This window comes from Saccopteryx bilineata, chromosome 2 (assembly GCF_036850765.1).
Source record: "Saccopteryx bilineata isolate mSacBil1 chromosome 2, mSacBil1_pri_phased_curated, whole genome shotgun sequence".
Lineage (NCBI taxonomy): Eukaryota > Metazoa > Chordata > Mammalia > Chiroptera > Emballonuridae > Saccopteryx > Saccopteryx bilineata.
In genome coordinates, this window is record NC_089491.1 from 164,668,660 (window position 1) to 164,692,018 (window position 23,359).

At 45.0% G+C, this 23,359-nt stretch overlaps 1 non-coding gene across 1 annotated transcript; it reads right to left on the reverse strand.

Moving 5' to 3' along the window:
- Window positions 1-8,751: 8,751 nt before the first annotated feature.
- On the reverse strand, window positions 8,752-8,858 carry LOC136327958 (U6 spliceosomal RNA). Its single transcript, XR_010730010.1, has one exon. It is a non-coding gene; the product is annotated as a U6 spliceosomal RNA (small nuclear RNA).
- Between the last annotated feature and the right edge of the window lie 14,501 nt (window positions 8,859-23,359).

Consider the following 23,359-nt stretch of genomic DNA (forward strand, 5'->3'; position numbering starts at 1 on the left):
GCTGCTGCTTAGGCACAAATAAAACACGGGCAGCTGTTTCTACCCTGGGTGAAACACGGAGTATGTGTGACTGTGTCGGGGAGGGGTGTGTGACAGGAGAGAGCACGTGCAGCCCTTTCCCTACGCATTCCCTGATCTTATTTCTCTTCCTGCTGCAGTTCCTCTCCAGAACCCCCCCCCCCTTTGAAAGCAGAGAAGGAACAAGGATTCTAATCAAAAACGTTTCCTAAGTGGTGAAAACAAGAGATCAGCATTCTGAATTTGCCCATGGATCTCCTCCTCCCCTCCTCCCCTTGTTTGCCACGTTATGAATGCCCAAGTCAGAGGCTATTGATCTCAGTTTTCTGTTCCCTACGCAGGGAACGTGGAATGTTCTCTAGGAAGTTTGGATGGGTGGGCTGGAGAAGACAGGAGAAAGCAGAACCTTTCTACCAAGGTGCCATTCAGGTTGTCACTTTTGGTTGTTTGACGTGGTCCCGTTTGAATCTAAAGTCCTGATTCTGCAAAACAGCATTTTTTTTTCCTAGTCTATGTAAGCGGTGGGAAGGCAGAAGGTTGTCCAGAAAGGGTGGTCACTATGAGTTTCAGCTGATCTGGGCTCGTCAGAGCCCCTGCCTAGGCTTTCCTCTGTCAGAATACATGCAGTGTTGAGGTTGCTTCTCCCAGGACAGACCCTGCAACCCGCAGTCTTCTGGGAGAGAGCTGCTTGGGGAAATCAGTGCGGACAACAAATCATTTCGCATCACTCAATTTACTTTGATTTCACTTAACTTTACTTCAGTTTCTCCCCAAGACCTGAAATATCTGGAAAAAGAGGCACTGAAAATAATTATAAAAGTTCACCATCGCCTGACCAGGCAGTGGCGCAGTGGATAGAGCATCGGACTGGGATGCAGAGGACCCAGGTTTGAGACCTGAGGTCGCCAGCTTGAACACAGGGTCATCTGGTTTGAGCAAAAAGCTCACCAGCTTGGACCCAAGGTCTCTGGCTCAAGCAAGGGGTTACTTGGTCTGCTAAAGGGCCACGGTCAAGGCACATATGAGAAAGCAATCGATGAACAACTAAGGTGTCGCAACAAAAAACTGATAATTGATGCTTCTCATCTCTCTCCGTTCCTGTCTGTCTGTCCCTATCTATCCCTCTCTCTGACTCTCTCTCTGTCTCTGTAAAAAAAAAAAAAAAAAAAAAAAAAGTTCACCATCTTAAGGGTTTGCTTAGGTAACCTTTTAGCAGTTTCCCTTTTGAGAATCATGGAGACCCCCCACAAAACAAAATAAAACAAAACAAAAACAACCTTCACAGATCAGGAAAGATGACCTGGAAAACTAATTTGTCGTTTCTAAGGCCCACCAGATTAGCATAAGGATATAGGGTAGGAATGTGTGGGGTAGGTTTAAATGTGCTTCTTCTGTGACTAATGTCTCCAACAATGAGAAAAAAAAAATCTCTGCCTTCCACACAGGACCATTGGTGTGGTGTGGGAGCATCTGATCCCAGAAGCCACCATGGCCCCTATGGTTCCAGCACCATTGGGCTCTTCTTCCAAAGGCAGATCAGAGAAGATAGCATGTTAAAAAGGAGATAACACACCTCAGGGGCTCTTTCATAGCAGAACACCCCCAAACATTCTCATTATCTACATGCCAGTTCCTTCTTAGCCACGTTTAAGGGAGACTCCAAATTATCATTATTGTTTTTGTTTTCATGTATGTTTGTTTTGCTTTTGAAAACATAGAACCTCTATGTCCAAATGGACACTGACTCTCAGAGCTTTCAGACCACCAATAAAAAGTGGGAGTGAAGTCATTTACACACATCATACAGGTTGGTTCTATGCAAGCCCCTCTCCTCCACCCCTGACAGGTTAGGATGGCACCACATGGTATACTTTAAATGTGGGCAGGTTATCCCCCGCACCCACCAACAGTCACCTTTACTAGCCTGTCACTCTACGTTCATAGCAGCTAACCCAAGTCTGAAAATCAGAAAGACAGGTTCCTGAAGAGATTAGATCACACAAGATATTATTATCAGCAATCTTCTTTTGTGGATCAGAGATCATATTTATTTGTAAGGGAAGAAATCTAAATTATAAGAGTTCAAAAATCACTTTCTTTTTTGTAATATAGTGCAAGAAAAAAGGGTTCTGGTGGTGGCAACTTAATTTGTATCTAATTTTGGCAAAATAATTGCAGACTGCTTTCAGCTTGAATGAGCAGCGTGGTATAGCTCCCAGTAGTTACTTATTTTAGTAGCTCTCCCTCAGAATGAATGCCAGCTATTTTCAGTTGCATGTGGGAAAATCAAGGGCACTGCTTAGCTGTGGTAAGTTGGCATCGGGTGCATGAGCTATTCCACTCAGGTTCATTTCTAATTTTAGTTGGTGTGTGGCTTTTTCCTTCAGGTTCATTTCTAATTTTAGTTGGTGTGTGGCTTTTTCCTTTACTCAGTTTGGGGTCCTGATGACTTCCTTTCTCTACTTATCTACCTTCCTACCCATCTCTACCCACACAGGCAGCTTTTGGCTGAATCCATCTAATAATAATAGCATGAGTGCCAAGTGGGTTGTACAAAATCCTTAGGGAGAGATGTGAAATAAAACACACTGTTCTTCAGGGCTCTTAGGGACCAGAGTGTCCCATCTATACATATACAAAAAAACTAATATGCAGTGAAATTATATGTATCTCTATATACTTTATGCAGAATGGGATAATGCCAAGTTTGTGACTTAAATAGCTCTGGTATAAGTTGTAAGCCACCTTTAAAATGACCCCAATGGTCACCATCTGCTAGTATCACATTATGTGTAAGCCTTCTTTGCATACAGGCTGAACTTTAATGACTCTCAAATCAAATAGAATATAGTACTGGCCAGGTGGCTTAGTTGGTTAAAACATCGTCCTAATATGGCAAGTTTGCAGGCTTGATCCCCGGTCAGAGCACATATAAGAATCAACCAATGAATGTGTAAATAAGTAGAATAATAAAATCAATGTTTCTCTCTCTTTTCCTCTCTCTCTCTCCCCCAAATCAATACATAAAAATAATCAAATAGAATATAACAAAAATGATGGGGTGTCATTTTGGATATTAGGTTACAAAAAGCTGTATCTTTCTCATTCATCTCTCTCTCTCTCTCTCTCTCTCTCTCTCTCTCTGTGTGTGTGTGTGTGTGTGTGTATGTGTGTGTGCGCGCCAAGTACCACTTTGTGATCTGTTCTGTGGAGAGCCCCATGTGGCTCAGAGCTGACTTCTGAGACCTGCCAGCTGCCATGTGAGGGAGCCTGAAAGGTGACCCTCCCTTACTCAAACCTTGAGATGGCTGCGGCCCATGAGATCCTGAGCCAGAGGACCACCAAATGATGTGCGGATTCGTGATCCACAGAGACTGTGATAATACATCTGTGTTGTTGTAAGCACCTAAGTTCTAGGGTAATTTTTTACATTGCAATAAAAATACTAATCAATATTAATATTCCCTAAAGCAGGTAATTAAGAACCTCCAGTGACCCCACTGGAACTCTGTCTTCATTCTCACGTCCTGCTCCCTACTGCATCATCACCCCTGGGGCCACTTTTTGACCACACCTTAATCCTGTGTATTTTTGTGTCTTTGTATGTGCTGTGCCTTCTGCCTGAAACATTCTGCCTGGAAATGCCTACTTACCCCTTGACACCTGTCTCACATGTGCCATCCGGAAAACCTTCCTAACTCAGCAGGCAGGGCCTCTGTCATCCACCGGGGGTCTCCACAGCACTCTTTCTGTGAGTGCTGAGGCATGTTGCACTGTGCTGTCCTGACTGGTAGACCTGTGAGGCTGCAACTCACGGAGAGCAGGAAACTTCTTTCTGTTCTGGCTTCTAGTACCTAGCATAGCATGGCCATGAAACACTATTCCAGGAATGGATCTGTCTTGCAGAAGTGAGGCTGCTAGGTAGAAGGCATGGGCAGCCGGTTTCCCTCCCAGTTAATGCAGGACTCCTACCACAGCACCCTCTGAGTGTGTACTAGGAGAGCACTTTGATAATTGGACAATGCATGAATTTGGAGCACTCAATCAGCAGATTCAATGCTGTAGCAGCTTATAGAGTTGTGAAGCTTTGCTATCCATTCAGCCCTTTAGCTAAAGGTCATGGGAACTTGCAAATTGACAGTCTGTCATTTGAGATTGTTATCATCACTGCAACCCTTGACCGTTGAGTTGATATGTTCCAGGCATCCCAGACATTTCTTCCTTTCAATTTTAGAGAAAGCTAGAAAGAAAAGATGAAGGCATCCTTAGGAATAACCTGAAAGAGGGGAAGTTATATTTGTACTGAATAGGAATCTAGCCCACAAAGGGTGGGGCTCATTGCAGGGGAGGTTGATGGAAGATCTCAGAGGTCTGGAATACATTGTAAGCCTATCTCCTCATCACCATTCCTGGTAATCATACCTCCTAAGTAGAATCTTCTCTCTTTCTTCTGTTGTTCTTTTCTTACTCTTGAACTCATCTCTAACAGCTTCCTAACTGGTCTCCTGACATCCACTATGACTCTTGCCAAGCTTTTGTCTTCAGGGAGGCGGAAGCAATTATTCTGAAATGCACATTTGATTGTATGACCCATTCACTTCAGCACGTCAGTGGCTCTCTGTGCATTGTTTGTCCTGACATCAGCCTTGTCATGCATACTTCCACCCTTGCTGCCCGCACTTTGCTTACACCTGTGACTTCCACAGCCTTGAAGACACAGGTGCCACCCCACCACACTGATGCAAGGGCTCGCCTGGCTTACTTAAACCTGCTGTTTCTGCAGAGTTCATTTCACTCCTCATTTCCTCAGAGATTTCCCTGACATCCCTTATTAAATCAGAGCCCTTATTCTATACTCAGGGCAGTGCGCATTGCAATGTTATGTTAATTTGTGTGGGTATTTGATCAAGCTCATCTCCTTCTCTATTGTATAAGTTCCATGAGGGCAGAAACCATGTCTGTTTTTGCTGGCAATGTATTCTTGCTAACTACTATGACCCAGCAAAGAGTGGGCATTTAACCAATATTTGTTGGGTGAATGAATGAATTATGGGTGTCACCAAGGAAGGGTGCACAGAGGAAAATCAGAAATGCAGGAAGAATGAGAATTTAATGGAACACAAAGCTGGGGCACAGGAAGATAATTTGAATGTACACTATCCTAAAATAAGATGTCAGAGTTTCCTTAGACTAATTACAGAATTTGCAGAGTGCACAACATTTATAGTGATATATAACTCCCTTCCCCCAGGCCACAACAGCTCCAGGGAAAACCAAGGATTTGGAGTCAACTCCTCGCAGTCTTTGGCTCTGCTTTCCCACCCCTTCCACTCCATCCTCCTGGGGATTCATACCAGCTCTCCTTTGTAGAGAAAGAATGGCCAAGTTGGGGCAAAACCCTCCTGGGTCTTTCTCAGGGGCTCTAATATGTCTGCGTTGTGCCACCCTAACAGGGCCCTGCAACATTTATCCAGGCACATTCTGCTGCCAACTCACAGCTCCTTCTTCTCTGGAGGGGATGTGATGGCCACGTTGCTGTGGCTGGCCCTGCTGGTACTTGTGCCCACTGACGTGATGAACCATTAGTCCTTTCTCTCCCTCTGGTGATTCCCACCCTTCCTTAACTGTCATCCCTCTCAGCAGTTTTGTAGTGAGCAAGTCATTTCCCCTTATTTGTTCACTCATCTTAAGTCTAGGGGTCAAGGGCCTTCCTGTTGCTTTTATTTCCCAATTCTTGTTTCTTCCAAAGCTCAGGGGGCCTGACAAGTTTTGAGGTGGTAACCATTCATTCATCCCACAAACATCACCTGCACCAGGGAGATAGATGAGCAAGATGACATTTTCTGGGGCTTTTCGCAGGGACTTTCACCTCAGGATGAGGTGTTCAGCTGTCAGACCAGGGTTGAGAATGTGTCTTCCCTGCAGGAATTTTTGCCTAGAGCCAGGAATTAAGAAGAACAATCTGTTTTTCTTTCAGCTTTTCCTACACGGATGACATCATTATTACCCTCAGCTTTTAATGTGCAAGTCTGTACATAGATCACAGAGGCCAGGAGGGCTTCTGAGTCATTAGAGATCATTTCTTGTTTTCCCTTTCTAGGCCTTTCATCTCTGTGAATCAGTGATGTGGAAAACGGGGGTTCAGAAACATTAAGGGAGGCTTGCAGTGAGGAAAGCAGAGTGGATTGTTGGCAGAAGCCAAGGGCTGCCACAGTGGGAAAATCATGCAGTGCGTCAGAGAGAGGAGCACATGGTGACATCTGCCTTCTCCGAGGAGCATTCACACAAGCTGGGCTGGTCAGATCCCTGTGACTTGGGCAAGGATGAAATACCCAGCCCAGCCAGGGTATTCCAGAGGCTTGTACTGTCAGGACAGCCTGTGCCAGCCTCATTTAGTTTCCTGAGTTACAGTTGCTGAGCTAACCCTGTGGTCTCAAGAACCCACAGAAAATCCAAATGCCTCTTTCCTCACGGGCGCCACTCCCACAGCCCAGCACCAGCAGATGTCTTTTTAGCACCGTGGGCCTCATCACATGGCAGTTGATGGATGATTATCCCCTTCTCTGGACGGTGAGCTCCTCTAGGCAGGAACCGTGGCCCGGTTTCTTTTGACTCTCTAGGGCCTGTATCTTGCAGGTTTCTATGAATAAGTGAATGGTATCCTATAGGAGGCAAAAGAGAGTCCCTTATGGAAATGAGCTCAGTAGCATAGTATCCTGTTCGTTCTCTACAGTTTGTAGGACCTAAAGAAGGAGTGATTTGTCTTTTTCAGAAAAGCCGTGTCTGCACAAGGGAAGCTGCTTGCACATGGGGCATTAGGGCAGGCAGAGGTAGATGAAGGCCCCAGAAAAATGACACAGGAAATGGAGGTATTCATTCTATGTAGACTCCTGAGCATTGCAGGCAAAGCCCGGAAATCCACAGACAGAGCCTGGGAACAGGACCTCAAGAGGCCCTCGCAGTCTCTACAAAGACCCCCAAGGTGGACCCTCCCGCTTTCCCATAGCTGTCCACTGGGGGGCAGGCAGAAGCAAGAGAAGAGAGAAGGCTGCAGGCTGCTCCAGACTGGGGTCATGAGGCTGCAGTACACACCCCGGCTGGCGTCTGACACACTGGGGGGCCTGTGGTACTCAGACAAGACCAAGCCTTTCTTATTGCCTGTTGTGGCCTCCGTGATTTTATATGCTGTGGCCTGTGACATCAGGTACCACACGATCATGGTAACCAAACTACACAGCTCAGTGTAAGTATTCATAAACAGGAAATAAAAGTGATCCTGGTTTTATTTTAATCACCGTTTTTGGTTTTTCTTTTTCTTTTCTTTTTTTTTGTATTTTTCTGAAGCTGGAAACGGGGAGAGACAGTCAGACAGACTCCCGCATGCGCCCAACCGGGATCCACTTGGCAAGCCCACCAGGGACGATGCTCTGCCCACCAGGGGGTGATTCTCTGCCCCTCTGGGGCGTCGCTCTGCCGCGACCAGAGCCACTCTAGCGCCTGGGGCAGAGGCCAAGGAGCCATCCCCAGCGCCTGGGCCATCTTTGCTCCAATGGAGCCTTCGCTGCGGGAGGGGAAGAGAGAGACAGAGAGGAAGGGGGGGGTGGAGAAGCAAATGAGTGCTTCTCCTATGTGCCCTAGCCGGGAATCGAACCCGGGTCCCCGCACGCCAGGCCGACGCTCTACCGCTGAGCCAACTGGCCAGGGCGGGTTTTTCTTTTTTTAAATTTAAATTTTTTAAAATTTATTTTCCAATTACAGTTTACATTCAATAGTGATTAGACAATCATGTACTTTAAAAAGTGTCCTCCCTAATATTTCCAGGACCCACCTGGTACCATACTGTGGTTCTTCTATTCATGCCTCATGTACCATTTATTTATTTATTTATTTATTTATTTATTTATTTATTTTGTATTTTTCTGAAGCTGGAAACGGGGAGAGACAGTCAGACAGACTCCCGCATGCGCCCGACCGGGATCCACCGGCACGCCCACCAGGGGCGACGCTCTGCCCACCAGGGGGCGATGATCTGCCCCTCTGGGGCCTTGCTCTGTTGCGACCAGAGCCACTCTAGCATCTGGGGCAGAGGCCAAGGAGCCATCCCCAGTGCCCGGGCCATCTTTGCTCCAATGGAGCCTCGGCTGTGGGAGGGGAAGAGAGAGACAGAGAGGAAGAAGAAGGGGAGGGGTGGAGAAGCAGATGGGTGCTTCTCCTGTGTGCCCTGGCCGGGAATCGAACCCAGGACTTCTGCACGCCAGGCCGACGCTCTACCTCTGAGCCAACCGGCCAGGGCCTCTTTATTTTTTAAAATGATTTTATTTTTGATTTCAGGGAGAGAGGAGAGAGAGGAGAGGAGCAAGAAGTATTACTCATAATTGCTTCACTTTAATTGTTCCTTGCTTGCCTGTCATATGTGCCTTGACCAGATAAACCCAGGGTTTTAAACCAGTGACCTCAGTGTCCCAGGTCGATGCTCCACCCACTGTGCCACCATAGGCCAACCCTTATGTATCCTTTATTATCCTAAGCAATCAAGATGTACCTGAGTTCCACCATTTTTTAAAATGAAAATACCAAGGTGAGAAATGTGCATTGGTCTCATGTTCATCTAGCCTTGAAAATAGCACCTCTTTTCCTCATGTTCAAGTTAACACTTTCTCTTGATATCCTGCCCAACACTCCTCTTGTGTACCCACACATCATTTCAAGAAAAAATAATTTTTTTCTTTTAAAAAAAATATAGAACACTTAATGAATTTATGTGTCATCCTTTCCCAGAGGCCATGTTAATCTTCTGGGTTTCATTCCAATTTTCATGTATGTGCTGCTGAAGCAAGCACTCAAGGGAAAATTATTTTCTTGAGCATTTCTGCACCCCTTGAAAAGTCATTTCCTTCAGAGAAACTCCAGCTGATGGGCCCCTTCAATTGATTTAAGATTTTTCTAATCCTCAAGGATGCACAAGTGCAGCACACTGCCCTTCTATACAAATCACTCCCCTATGCAAATCATCAAGCCCATAGACCTGGGCCTAAAACAAACCAGACTTAGCATAAAAGAATAAACAGTGTACCAGGCCAGACCGCAGAAATGAAAAGTCTCTGTGTAGAAATGAGAATTGCTTCATACAAAATCAGAAAGTTTGAGGGGGAGAGGGGAGGGGCACAAAGAAAACCAGATAGAAGGTGACGGAAGACAATTTGACTTTGGATGAGGGGTATGCAACATAATCAAATGTCAGAATAACCTGGAGATGTTTTCTCTGAACATATGTATCCTGATTTATCAATGTCACCCCATTAAAATTAATAATAAAAAAATGAATAAAAAAATTTAAAAAAAAATAAATAAAAATCAGCGTTTGAAAGTAGAGTTCTCCCGCCTGCTGAGACTGTCAGATTAGAAAACCATCAGCCCTGGCCGGTTGGCTCAGTGGTAGAGTGTCGGCCTGGCGTGCAGAAGTCCCGGGTTTGATTCTCAGCCAGGGCACACAGGAGAAGCGCCCATCTGTTTCTTCACCCCTCCCCCTCTCCTTCCTCTCTGTCTCTCTCTTCCCCTCCCGCAGCCAAAGCTCCATTGGAGCAAAGATGGCCCGGGTGCTGGGGATGGCTCCGTGGCTTCTGCCTCAGGCGCTAGAGTGGCTCTGGTCACAACAGAGCGACGCCCCGGATGGGCAGAGCATCGCCCCCTGGTAGGCGTGCCGGGTGGATCCCAGTTGGGCGCATGCGAGAGACTGTCTGACTGCCTCCCCATTTCCAGCTTCAGAAAAATACAAAAAAAAGAAAAGAAAGAAAACCATCAATGCTTGATAATATTGATAGAGAGCTTTGCCTGAATGAAGTTAAAGCCTCTTTAATGAACTGCATCTTTAACTGGAGTGAGAACAAACCAACCATATTATATCAGCCAATGGGAAACAGCAAACTATATCTTGAAAGAAATGGATTTCTAGTGGAATCAGAATACTTATGCAAACCTTTTCATATTGCAGACATTTTTGAATGTAATTCCTGATTTCATTCCATTAGTAATCACAGCTAAGAAATATCTTTTAAAGCTATGACATGATGTCAAGTTACTTTAATAGTTTGCAAAAGCTCTCAAGATTACCTAACAATATGCATTTGCAATGATACCATAGATGAGTTCATCTAAAATGGTTTGATTTTCAATTAAAAACATAAACAGGCTTGGATATATTTGGACACAGATGTTGCTGGAGTTTCTAGATTCCATTGTTTAAAGATATGCCATAAATGTGACAAAAAGTGTTGAGTAGGCAACTATCTAATTGGGTATTCAGGCTTACAAAGAAAGCAATTACAGGGTTTGAGACTGGAAGTCAGCCCTCATTTATCTAAATTCCCTTTTGCATATTAACATAGCTTGACCTTGATTTTTAAGATGCAAGTAAAGGACATTGATGTAATTTGAATAAAGCAGTCTTTCAAATTCCTGAGGAGTCTGGAATCAGAAATGACAGACTTGACAGAAGTTTGCGGGAGTAACCAACTCTTAGGTAATTACAGCAGTTATAAAACAGTGTCTTCCTTTCTTGTTGAGCTAAATTTTCATCTTCTTTCTAGGGAATGTTTGTTTGCCAGGCCCTTTGGAAAATGCCCAAATGCCAGCATCCCCTCTGCCGCTGCTGCCCTTCTTCCTCTGAGTCTCCCCACTGCCCTCCCCACTAGGCTCTCGGTGTCTCCACAATGGCCTCTCTGGTCAGTGGCCATCTTGGCGGCTAACGTGACCGCCAACATTCCTTGCTTTTCTCTGAGGGCAGGGGCCCCGTGCCCCTTCCTGACAAAGCACTTTCAGTCAACTCTTGGATTTCTTCATGGTTGATTAAACTGTCTGTGTTTGTTCAGGACCCTTCTCCTCTTTCTGTGTCTGGCTGCTGACCTTTCTGTGAGTTCACTGTAGAGGAGAAAACTCACAGGGCAGTCCATCTGACTGCCTGCTAGCAGCTCCGGTAAAGATTTGGTCCTGGGTAAATGTTTAGGCTGTTGAAATATTAGTACCTCTTCAAAGCATCTGACCTTTTGCCTGGTTAGTTTTCTGAGAAGCTGTTACTGCGTGAAGTAGTGAAAGGCAACACTAGCATCTCCCTTGAAGCTCAATGGTGATCATCTCACCAGAAAGCTCCAAAGGGCTCCACAGCGTCTGTGGTTCTTTTTCTTTCTTTTTTTTTTCAATTACAGTTGACATTAAATGTTATTTTATTCTAGTTTCAGCTGTACAGCATAGTGGTTAGACATTTATATAACTTACAAAATTATTTCTCCCCCACATAAGTCTATTACCCACCAATATTATTATAAGATAAATATTGCAATAACCATATGTATTTATTACAATACTATTGCCTGTTTTCCCTATGCTATATTTTATATCCTTGTGACTATTTTTGTTACTACCAATATGTCCCTTCACCTTTTACCCCTCGCCTCTCACACCCTCTCCCCTCTGGCAACCTTGTGCTCTGTATTTATGGGTCAGTTTCTGTTTTATTTGTACATTTATATTCTTTAGTTTCCACATATAAGTGGAATCATATGCTATTTGTATTTCTCTGTCTTACTTATTTCCCTTAACAACCCTCTGTGTTCATCTATGTTGTTGCAAATAGTGAGTTTTCATTTTTTTGTAGCCTAGTATTATTTCATTGTATACATGTACCACGTCTTCATCCACTTGTTTGCATCAGGGCCCTTGGCTATTGTAAATAATGTTTCAGAAAACATAGGAGTGTATCTATCTTTTCAATTAGTGTTTTGGATTTCTTCAGATAAATACCCAAAAGTGGAATTGCTGGGTCACAAAAGGTAGTTTTATTTTTAATTTTTTTCAGGAACCTCTATACTGTTTTCCATAGTGGCTACACACGATTCATGGTTCTTAACAAGATCAAGTCTGGTCTTCCTGCTTGAAAAGGGGAAGGAGAGAAAAAATGAAGTACAGAGTTTTGCTGAGGGACCAATAGACAAGCCTGGACAAGCCTTAAGGCAGAACCCCCTTATAGAGACCTGCATAACAACTAACCCCTTGCTGTAACCCGAGACTGGGGCTTTTAGGCAAGCTCAGCCCCCTGCAGCACCACATCCATGGCCCAGGTCCGGTGCAAGTCCCACCACGTGCAGGCAATCATTCCTCTCACTGCATGCTATAATAACATGTCCTTGCTGTACCTCTCAAAATGATGGTTTTGTAGTTTGCTTATTTGTGTATGAATCTTATCAGTCTGACTTGACTGCAAGTACTTGGACGGGTGGGCTGTGCTTTCTGTATCTGTGCGTGCCTGGAAGCGCACAGTGCATACCTAGTGACAGTACAGATAAATGGGGTACAGATGGACGCTCTCTCAAGGCCTGCTTTCACATTCCTTTAATGTCCCCTCACTCACCTGTGATAACTCAACCCTTCTTCACCATTTCTCAGAATATCTGATGCTCCCTTTGCACAATTGGAATGGCCTTATTTTTCAGTTTTCTTATTTGTCCATCACACCATGCTATTCCTGCCTAATCATTGCTAACCATCTCATACTGTAAACTGTCTTTGCCTGCCACTTAACAATAACACAGTCAGTGACTTGATGCTCCAGGGCCTTCAGAACGTGATGCCATAATCAGAGGACATGCCATAATCAGTGCAGCTGATCACTGGTCCTCCTACAACCAATGTCCACTGCGCCAGGACTTGGTGTCCATGCTCAGTCACTGTTGCACCCTCTCCTGTGATGGATCCTCCATATAAATTTTGTTCGGTTTAACTGCAAGGGAGTTGGTGAGAGATGAGGGCAATTATTCTCTAGAGAATTATTCTTTAAAGACAATGCTTTTCAACAATGACACTTGGATGTTTTGGGCTGAATAATTCTGTTGTAGGGAGCTGTCCTGTGTGTTGTAGGGTGTTTAGAAACATCCCTCATCTCAACCCCACTAGATGCCAGGACCACCCCCCAGTTGTGTCGACTAAAACCATCTCCACTGGGAGGGAACAAACATGTTGATTGGGAACCACTGCCCTCAGGGATGGAGGCTGGAGGCTATGGCCATAGCATGAAGGGGTAAGCATCATAACAAGGGTTCTTCCTCTCTTTGGAAGCTTTTTAATTTTAAATGTAACCAGCATTGGTGTTCTGTCCTAGCTGGTTTGAGATGAGTCTCTCAAAATGCGTTTAAATTATATAGTACTTTACTACATAGCCTCCTTGCCCCTAAGGGCCATAACCTCCCCCCATGCCCCACTTCTGTTACCAATGGACTGGGCTCTGCTTTCTACGGATTGATTCCATCTTGTTTAACAAATCCCACCGGCTTTCAGAAAACTCTGAGGGGCACATGATGAACTGACAGGAGAGGCAGCTAGCTAGAGGCACTGTGCAGAGCCATCTGTTGTCCCTAAGCCTGGACACTGCGTCGTGAGGACACTGTGTTTGGAGATCTTTTCCTTCACTTTGCCCATCCAGGAACTAGATTTTATCTCTTTTCTGGGCATTAATAAATCGTTGGGAGCAATAATTCTCACAGACTGAACTCACTAGAAACTAGGCTATACACCAGACTATGACAGTATTGCTTTAAAATGCGTGTCTTCCCAGAGCTCTAACCAGGGTTTGGAAGCAGCATAAAATGTGGTCCAGGGTGCATATAGGGCCCATGGGCCAGTGGGCTCCTGGCCCCAGCTGGGAGTCTGGCTCCTTCTGTCTGTCTCAGTTGCCAAGGGAATGAACCATGTGGCTGACAGGGGAGGGAGAGGGGAGGCTGGGATATGAGAAGACAGTGTGAGCTGAAAGATGTGCATACTCTTTAGAAATTATTCACAGTTTCTGCTTCAGTTAAATGTTGGTGTCCTGAGCCAAGTGCTCATTGCCCCGCCCAAGTGGACACCTTTCCAGCATGGCCTCCTGTTATCAGGATGCCTGGGAAACTTCAATACCTGAGGCAGGTGTGGAATCAGGTCAGAGGGAGTCTGGGGACTCGTGAGGTACTCCCTGTGAAAAAGCCTGAGGAGGCAGCCCTGCATCTGAGGACAGCTTATCTCCCTCAGGACAGGACCAGTCGCACTGCTCCGGGCAGCAACCCTAACAGAAGAGGGCTGAGCACCCCTGGCAGGCCGTTTCTCTGAATCTCCTTGCCTTCCCTGCCTTGTGGGCCACCCTCCCATTTTCACATACTGTGTTCAAGGATCTGGTCACCCCATTTGCTAACACCAAGTCTCACAGGAGGAACCCAGTAGTCAGTAGAATGTTCTCCCAAATGGAGCTGCAGCCTGAGAGCTACCCTAGCTACAACCCCATGTCAGATGTGTTCTCAGGCTTGTCACTTTGCCAGACCCTATGAGACACTCCTTCTTAGGGATGTCTTCTTGACTGTTGTCTAACCTTGATGGGCATTTCTGCTAAGTGAACAGTGAATGTCTTTGTCATGTTTATATTTCTCCTAATAGAGAAGCAGAGGAAAAGGAAGGGACATTGTGGTCTTTATGTTTTCAGCCAATGAAAGCAGAAAGCCATCTCTCTCTCCAAGCCATTGAGGTGCCTGGTGCTGTCTTTTGAGCTCTGTTTATCAGAGGCTCTCTCTGGCTAGGGTGCTGGCTGGGTCCTCATGGAACTACATGAGCTCCACCTGCTCTCCTGTCACGGATCAAGCAGATACAATAAGCTGAGAAGGCCTTTTTGCCATTTGAGTCATTCTCACTCCAATTGCTGGGCCTTTGTCAGAAAGTCCTTTGTCACTTTGAAAATGTTATTTCTAGGAAATAAAAGAACAGTGTGGCCATGGTTGGTGTTGCTGGTGATTTCTATTACTTGAGGTACACTTACTGTAATAGAAAAATATGAATCTGATCAGTGTGTTACAAACCCTATTACTACCACAACCATCATCTTTGTCCCTAAACACCACAGTACCTGCACTTCAAAAGCATGTTCTTCAAAAGCCATTGTGTTGGGGAAACAGGATGAACAGTTCTTGTATGACGTTCATTTCTTTTAAAAAGGAAAGAGAGAATGCAAAAAAGCCATGCAGTTCCTACAGGGCTCTCAGCAAGTGTTGTATGCATACTGGTCTGGTTCGCTGCTGATTTGGTCAGGCATGTTCCATAGTTTGTGTATTTCATCCATGTGGCTTCTTGTTCAGCCCTGTTCAAGGAGATATTCTTCACGCTTGTTGAGGTTAAGCGTGCCTTTTCCTCCTTGCAGGTGTCCCTGATTCTCAGGGCTTTCCCACTTGATATGAACAGACTCTAAGGACAAGAAGAGATGCAGGCAGGGGCCTGGAAATGGGGTCCTGGATCCTTAGGGTCAATATACAGTTGCTTTCTGGATCTCTAATTTCCTCACAGACTTCTGGGAAGTGTTTTCCACACATAGCAATGTAACAATGGAGTTGAGTGCTCTAACTGCGTGACTTTTAAAGATAATGCACAAGGATTCAAAAAACATTTTATGTTTATATCAGATGCTATAAGCCACTCCCTCAGACTCCTGAAGTGGGTGGCATTGTGGGTTGAACTGTGCCCCCCCTCCAAATAAGTGGAAATTTTAACCCTTGTACCTCAGACAGAAACTTATTTGGAAATAGGGTCATTGCAGATGTAATTAATTTAGATGGGGTCATACTGGAGTAGAGCAGGACTTGTAAAAAGGTAATATTTGGAAGAGACATGCACACAGGAAGAATGCCATGTGAACTTAGAGATAGAGATGGGAGCGATGTGCCTACAGGCCAAGGAATGCTGAAGATTGCTGGCAAACCACCAGAAACTAAGGGAGAAGCCTGGAACACATGTTTCCACACAGTCTCAGAAAGCACCGACCCTGCTAATGCCTTGATTTCAGACTTCCGTCCTCCAGAACTGTGGGTCAATACATTTCTGTTGCATAAACCACCCCATGAGTGGTACTTTGTTAGGGGAACTCTGAGCAAATTCATCCAACAAATCAGTGCTTTTTTTGCTGGGGGGAGGGGGGCTTCACTGGCAGAGTTGGAGAAGCACTCATCTGTTTTCTAGAAAGATCTCAATTTTAGGGTTTCACAGGCCTGGCTTTGGATTCTAGCCTTGCCATCTACAAGTCGTGTGGCCTTGGGCATGGATTCAAATGTCCCATTGTGAGGATTAACAAGAGGATGGGACAAGCAACATGTGGGTTCTCAGTAAGATGTTTTTCTTGTTTTTTCCTTCCCTTTTGACCTTCCTGTCCCCAGAGGTCATTTTGTTGAGAAACGAAGAGCTCAGGGTCTGGGGAAGTAAGGTGACTTGTCCTCAGTCACACCATGGCCAGTGCAAAGCTGCATATCAAAAATCCAGGCCACCTGTCTCCACACCTGTACTAAGCCTCTATTATAAAAATCCTCCATGCATTGTCTCCCAAAAACAGTTATAAAGGTGATGAAACAGATGAGCCTCTAGGCCCCAGCTGCTCTTCATGCCATTTAATGAGAAATACCTGCTGTGGAAAGGTTCTTGCATCATCCAGAAAGTCTTTTTAACAGAAGAAATACCTGTTACTTTATTGCTTACCTTATTCTTCTTTTTGCATACCCTTAACACGCAATTGTTAGCATGAGGTAATTATTCTCTCATTAAAGATTATATTTTATTTAAAAGTGTTTTGCAATGTTCATTATAGGGGGAAACAAGGCTTGGGCCCTTTAAGAAGGAACTAATTAGAGTCTGTGGGCCAATCAAAGTTGTAACCACTGTGTAGGCAGGAACAGAGCCTGGCCCCTGGTAATAAGGAATTGATAAGCCAATTACAGGGTGGTGACTAATTCCTGTTACAAAATGGCCCAAGTTCTTGCTGATAAAACAAAGGTACTGGCGAGAGATTGGTTTACAGATTTAGGAAAGTTGCTTAAGTTTTTATTCAGTACCAATGAAAATCAAGGTCAAACCTGTACTGACCTTGCCCACCCCAGGAAAGTAAGACACTCTCTGGAGAAAGTGACAGGTCACCTCCCCATCACATGCCTCAGTGCACCTCTCTCACACAACGTTGCCAACAGTCACAAGGGCTCCCAGTTTCCCTTCGTCCATTTCCTCTGTGTCCCCCCAACTCCAGCTTAAGAGCCAAAACCTTATATTCTATTGGGCCCTTGAAAAAAGCTAAGTGCTAGGTTAAAGAAACATTTATAACCTTACTATTTTTTTAAATTTTATTTATTTATTTTATATTTGTTTATTGAGAGAGAAAGAGGATAAGAGAAAGGGAGAGAGAGAGGCAGGGGAGCACTGACTCGTTGCTCCACTTTAGTTGTGTATGTGTTGATCGATCGCTTCTCATGTGTGCCTTTATGGGGAAACTAGACTGGTGACCACAAGTTCCAGCTGGCCACCTTGGGATCCAGCCAGTGTCCCTGGCCAATGACTTCGGGTTTCAAACTGGTGACCTTGGGGCTGCAGGTCAACACCACCTCCGGCCAGGATATAACTTTTCTATTTATGACTAGAACTCACTTGAAAAAATTTTTCTGGCCTGGAGTGAGGAATAGTTATTGGTATGCTGATATTGGTCGGAAAAATTAAAAATCTAAGTTTACTGAATGAAAAGAACAGCCGGAGTCAGGAAACCTGGTTGAGGGTTAGGCATCAATGTATAGTCATGCGGCTTTAAGTTAAACACTAAGCCTTTCTCAGCCTTGGTGTCCCTATGAGTACCCATGGAAAGGATTGTGCCCCCTCACAGTTCCCTTGTGAGCAATCAACAGGATAGCACCCTGGACCTCAAAATCCCTACGTCAATTGTCATATGAATAGAAGGTGACATTAATATAAAAAATAAATGCAGTGACAAAAATACCTAAATATTAATACTTTTAGAACTTTGTTCTGAATTTGAATAATTTTAATGCATTCTAATAGAAAGTATATTTCATGAAAAAAGTAAGTCTGTTTTATCCCATGTTGGAATTTTTATAATTAGTGGAAAGCCTACCCTGGAAGTTGCAAAGCCCACAGACGTGTTATTTTGCCTGCAATGTGTTAAACAAGTTTTGTTTTTAATCAATTACCAACATTTAAAACTGGAAGATTTTCCATAAACCACAACTACAAAAAAAAAAACCCCACCAAAATCCCCATTTCAGCTTCTCTTGGGAAACTAGAAGCTTTGCTTTGGCTGAAGCAGGTGGTTGGGATTTCCTCACTGTTTCCTACTCCTGGGCAGTTTGCCCCCCACTTACCCACTGAGACGCCCAGAGTTGTAAATAGCAACTTCCTTGATGGATGCTCAAAGAGGAGTGTTGGGCAGATAGTATATATTATGCTCACTTTGTTAAAGATGGCACTGCCCACGTGGGAGCCCGTCACTCAGGTGATTTCTTGGGATGGGCGTGATTGTATTAATGTGTGTTGGGGGAGGGCTTTCGCACCAAAAGGTTTTAAAAGGAGAGATCATGTTGTTCCGGGGAAAAGTGATTACGTTCTAGGAGGAGCCCATGCTGCAGAAGAGCAGAGAAAGGCCACGTGGAGGAGAGGAGAGGCAGCCAAGATGGTGGAGTGCTGAAGGTGAAGCCAGTTTGTGCAGAGTTGTGCAGAGAGAAGGAGATGGGGAACAGAGGTGAATAAGACTGGTGAGCTAGAAACCTTTGATTCTAGAAAACTTGGATAAGTCAGTAGCTTTGTGAGCACTGAATGAGTGGGTTTGGAGCCCAGTGTGTTTTTACTTGCCTGCCAGGTGCAAGCTAGGATTAAAGGTAACAGCCTACCAGTTCTTGGCACCATTGTTTCTTTACCGACTGTCCAAATCCAATGGGAACCTGTATTGGCCAGGCGGCTATGATGGTGGCCCAGGCCACTCCCTTGCAAGGAGTGTGTGGTCTCTTACCTGTAGTCGAGTCTACCTGCTCCAACTATGGTAACTATGAATTCTTTTCTTGTAAAACGAGCACAGGATCCTTGTGAAGATTTGGTTGGATGATATATGTAAACACATTGCAAGAATCAATCCTTGGTTGTCAACACAAGGTAGCTCTGAGCAGGAGCAGTCCAGACCACTCAGCATCACTAAGATTCTGAGGAACAGACCACAGTTCAAACTCATGAGTGATGGTCACAGTCAGGCATGAGGTCCCTAGAGCATCTGAGCTCCTTAGTGGATCAGGCTGAGGATGAAGGTATTTCCTGTGATGATAGTTTCTGAGACCAGGTTTGCAGCCCCTAGACCCCCACAAGAAGAAACAGATTCTTAGCATAACACAGATGCCCCTTGCCTTTGGTGACTCACTCCCATGTCACCAGGCATGCTAGAAAGTTTGGTGAAACATCACAGGCTATGACCAGTCTCTTTGTTTTAATAAGGTCAAATATAGCAAATTTCATAAATACCTGCATCTGCTCCAAAGAAACATGAACCAGTGGCAGCTTGGTGCATTTGCTCCAAGCGCTCTCTTCCAGTGCAAATACAAAACTGACCTCCTGCAGACAGCCAGTGGCCGGGAGCCCAAACACCTGGAGGGCAGACCTTGGCTTCTGTGGGGTGAAAGGCAGCAGTCGGGCACTGCTGTGACCCTGTCTGGTGTTATCTCCAAGGGTTTCACCAGTCCCCAGGAGCCAACCCAAGGGATGATTTCACTGCTTTCTTCTCCTTGCCAAGGATTCCACCCAAGCGCTTGTTTTATGGGAAGCTGCCTTTCTTCTGAGCAGAAGCAGACCATCTCTGGGTCCAGCAAAAGATGAGTAAATGGTTACTGGCTGCCATGAAAGGATCTCATAAAGCACTTATGCTGTCCCACAAAAAGCATCTGATTTTTTACATCTGTCTTTCATTCATCTGTTGCAGGTAGAAGGTTGCCAAAGTCATTTAATGACTTCAGAGTAAGGCTTGCTTAGGAACTCGGTTAGCTGAAGATTTGGGATTTTCCCATAGTTTCGTCCTTCATCTCATGACCCAGCAAAAGAAACTCTTCAAGTCATGAGCTGAGTGAACTTGTATTGAGGAAACAATCCACTTGCTATTATAAACTAGGAAGTTCCCTTAGAAAGAAAATTAGGGTTCATGCTGGGATGGGCACTGCTCTCGAGTGGACCAAATGATGGAGCAGTGAGCCCAGATTGGGGATGCGAAAATGTAAAGGGGTGCATTTTTGCAAGGGAAACTTGAGCTCCTCTCTGCTCAAGCTGTAAGTAAAGCAGAGATTCTGAAGCAGGGTGGGAGAGTCTCCACAGAGCCTGGATTCAGAGGCATCTGTCTGGGCTGGAGTGCTTGGAAGTCTTAGTAGCCGCAGGCAGTCAGGGTTCCGGAAGAAGTTATTACCACTCTCACTGATGGGAAGCTGGCTGCTTTGCCAAAAGGCCTGAATTTTCTAAAGTGGCTTTAGTCTCCAAAGAGTCACTCTATCCAGATAGACATTTGTTTCTAACTATTAACAATCTTGACTGTTGCCCACGTATCCTTATAGGAAATCTCACTGGCACTGGCTCTGATCCCTTAATTGTTACAGAAATGAGGATGCTCCATCCCCTAAACCTTGAGCTGGATAGTTTCCTATTCCCCTTTAGGCCTGCTTGCACAAAGATACAGTCAGAGACAGAGACAGACACACACACACAAATGCACACACACACACTGCTAGGGTCATCCTTTGTTCCTTTGTTCTCTGGGCAATCAACTCTGGGAAGAACCACTTGGACAATGTTTACTTGCCCACCCCCAAATCAGGAGAGTTGTGCCCCTTAACAAATGCATTGATAAAGATACTTCCTGCCATTTAATATAGGCTTCTTCTCTGTCTGAAATGTGCAGAAATGTGATTGTGTCATGCGTGAAATGGTGATGACCAGAGCTTATCTGGCCAGAGTGGACAGAACCAAACCTTGGAATTTCTTGAGGTCTCTCCCACTCCTAGACTCCATGATTCTGAATTCCAAATACACAAAGTGTGGCTCATGCAAAGTTACTATCGACTGAACCCAGGACAGAATCTGATTTAGTTCTGGTCTCAGGAAGAACTTCAGAATTTACATTCCAGGTAAAAACTCTTTCTCCCCTTAAGCCCTGCATAAAAATAGCAAGATTCTCTACTTAATGTTAATGCTATCATAGCAAACAAAGGGGAGACTGCAAAAATCTAAAATGAAAGTATGTGGCCTGTTATTTAAGGAAAGTCAATGTAACAACAACAACAACAACAAAAAAAAATTGGCCTCATCCTCCACCCTGATGCACCATGTGGCCTTGGGTCAGCTGCTAACTCAGTCGTCTTTTGGGGCTCTCACACTGGGCAGGCCCTGCTTGTGCTCAGTCTTCCCCAAGCCTCAGTGATACCCCTAACCCCGCCACCAACACCACATTGCCAGTTAAGGTTTCCTTGTCCATAAAGTCCCCACAGTGCAAACCTTCCTTTTGGAAAATCCTGGGCAGCTAGAAAACTCCTTCCTCTCAGGTTCCCAGACCTTCCCATACTGAGATAGCTCTCTGGCTCGTAGGACATGATGTAGTGTGTCCATGCATCTCTCTCTATCACTGGACTTAACCTTCTGGAAGGCAGAGATGCTCGCCTATCTGTCATCGTTCCCCTTGGGCACTTACACAGGTTAGACATATTCCATATATTTTTATGAAGTTGAAGTGAATGGCAGTGGGGGGACAGTTCCTCCAGTCCAGATGTGTGTGCATAGAACACAGATGACTTGGAATGTCATATGATAGTGGGAGTGCCTTATTTCAGTGGTCCCCAACCTTTTCTGGGCCACGGACTGGTTTAATGTCAGAAAATATTTTTACAGATCGGCCTTTAGGGTGGGACGGATAAATGTATCACATGACCGAGACAAGCGTCAAGAGTGAGTCTTAGACGGATGTAACAGAGGGAATCTGGTCATTTTTAAAAAATAAAACATTGCTCAGACTTAAATATAAATAAAACGGAAATAATGTAAGTTATTTATTCTTTCTCTGCGGATTGGTACCAAGTGGCCCATGGCCCGGTACTGGTCTGCTGCCAGGGGGTTGGGGACCACTGCCTTATTTGATGTCATCAGGCACCTTGGCACTGTTGACATTTGGGCTGGATCATTCTTTGTTGTATGGGTCTGTCTGTGTATTGTAGAATGTTTAATGTCACCCTACAGTGGATGCTGGTAACACTCCCCTACCTCCCAAGTTGTGACAACTGAAAATATCACCTGACATTGTCAATGTCCCTGATGGAAGAACAGGCCCCAATTCAAAACCACTGAGGTACAAATTCCCAAAGGAGGCTGAGAGGAAGTATTGGACACTTTGCCCAATGAGGATCCCACACAAACTTGCTCCTGACCCCAATAATTATTGTACTAATACATCAGCATAAGGTAGCTACTAATACCTTCTGGCCAAATATTTAACCTTGACAGGCAGTTCAGTGTTAGTCAAACACTGAGATTTTTCTTAAGTGGGGAGGGAAAGAGAGAGCTGGGAAAGACTCACCCCTGGGAAATATGGATATTGTTTTTGGTAGGGTTGTATCTTGGAGACAGCACAGCAACTACTTGGAGGTGCCTGTGGTCACAGTAGAAAACCACAAAAACAAAAAATAACAGAAACTAAAACAAAAGACATTTTTTCCTTAGCAGGTTGTGGGGGACCATCACTGCTTAATGAATTAACACTTACGAACCCAAGGAAGGCGTACACCAATTTTGGCACAGGCCATGGCACTGTTGGGGGAGATGGTTTGAATATTTTGGTGTGCACAGAGGTAACCCCCATGTATTGTCACCCACCTCTTGTGGCCAGGCCCTCTATCAGTCACAGAGCAGCCCGCAGACAGGCGGAACTGTGAAGAGGGCATTTGCTCAAATAGGACGAGTGGTGTTTGAACAAACCACCACCCCTGCTTCTCTTTAAGCTATTACATTCTGTCATGTCAGTGAGTTGAATCCGAGTGGTTCCCAAGTGGTCATAATAGACTCACGGCCTAGGACCTGGGGAGTCATGGGCTTCTTTCTATAGGCAGTAAAGGTTGGTTCTGGAGGCAGTGACTGGGGCATTGCACATTAATGACCACGCAGGGCCTTTCATTTCACATATTGTGTACTGACAGTGGAAACTGAGTCTGTTATGTAAGGCGTTGGCTTGGTGCCCTTCCATGCATGGCACTTTCCTCATCACATCATTCACCTGCCTGGAGGCCGAGGCCTGCATGGCCGTGGGAATGGCTGAGTAAGGGTCTGTGGTTTGGGGCTGAGATATGAAAAGGACTGACACAGCAGCTGAGATGAGGTTGCCACAATGGTAATAACCACGGGGTGCTCTCGCACTTGACTTTGTGTTGGCTGTGTCGGGGAACCTGCGGGGGCCTCTGATGAGAACAATCAAATATCTGAGGCAGTAAGCAGGTTGTTGATACCCCAC